Here is a 1,323-nt window from a genome sequence, read left to right as displayed (position 1 = left end):
CATGGACACAGACTTCTCTCAAAGCACCGGCCCTGGCAATGCGGGCATCATGGTGCTAATGGGGCAGGTTCATGCAGTGGAACGCCGATTCTGGGCCCGCAAAACAAGCACAGACTGGTGGGACCGCATAGTGTTGCAGTTCTGGGACGATTCCCAGTGGCTGCGAAACTTTTGCATGCGTAAGGGCACTTTCATGGAACTTTATGACTTGCTTTCCCCTGCCCTGAAGCGCATGAATACCAAGATGAGAGCAGCCCTCACAGTTGAGAAGCGAGTGGCAATAGCACTGTGGAAGCTTGCAACGCCAGACAGCTACCGGTCAGTTGGGAACCAATTTGGAGTGGGCAAATCTACTGTGGGGGCTGCTGTGATGCAAGTAGCCAACACAATCAAAGATCTGCTGATATCAAGGGTAATGATCCTGGGAAATGTGCAGGTCATAGTGGATGGCTTTGCTGCAATGGGATTCCCTAACTGTGGTGGGGCCATAGACAGAACCCATATCCCTATCTTGGCACTGAAGCACCAAGCCGGCGAGTACATAAACCACAAGGGGTACTTTTCAGTAGTGCTGCAAGCACTGGTGGATCACAAGGGACATTTCACCAACATCAATGTGGGATGGCCGGGAAAGGTACATGACGCTCGCATCTTCAGGAACTCTGGCTATTTCAAAAGCTGCAGGAAGGGACTTTATTCCCAGACCAGAAAATAACCATTGGGGATGTTGAAATGCCTATAGTTATCCTTGGGGACCCAGCCTATCCCTTAATGCCGTGGCTCATGAAGCCGTACACAGGCAGCCTGGACAGTAGTCAGGAGCTGTTCAACTACAGGCTGAGCAAGTGCAGAATGGTGGTAGAATGTGCACTTGGACGTTTAAAAGTGCGCTGGCGCAGTTTACTGACTCGCTTAGACCTCAGCGAAACCAATATTCCCACTGTTATTACTGCTTGCTGTGCACTCCACAATATCTGTAAGAGTAAGGGGGAGACGTTTATGGCGGGGTGGGAGGTTGAGGCAAATCGCCTGGCCGCTGGTTACATGCAGCCCAACACCAGGGCAGTTAGAAGAGCACAGGAGGGCGTGGTGCGCATCAGAGAAGCTTTGAAGACCAGTTTCATGACTGGCCAGGCCACGGTGTGAAAGTTCTGTTTGTTTCTCCTTGACAAAACCCCCGCCCCTTGGTTCACTCTACTTCCCTGTAAGCTAAGCACCCTCTCCTCCTCCCTTTGATCACCGCTTGCAGAGGCAATGAAGTCATTGTTGCTTCACATTCATGCATTCTTTATTAATTCATCACACAAATAGGGGGATAACTGC

The sequence above is a fragment of the Caretta caretta genome, chromosome 14 (assembly GCF_965140235.1).
Source record: "Caretta caretta isolate rCarCar2 chromosome 14, rCarCar1.hap1, whole genome shotgun sequence".
In the NCBI taxonomy this organism is placed as follows: Eukaryota; Metazoa; Chordata; order Testudines; family Cheloniidae; genus Caretta; species Caretta caretta.
The sequence above is the reverse complement of the archived record's forward strand: the minus strand, read 5'-3'. Positions refer to the sequence as shown.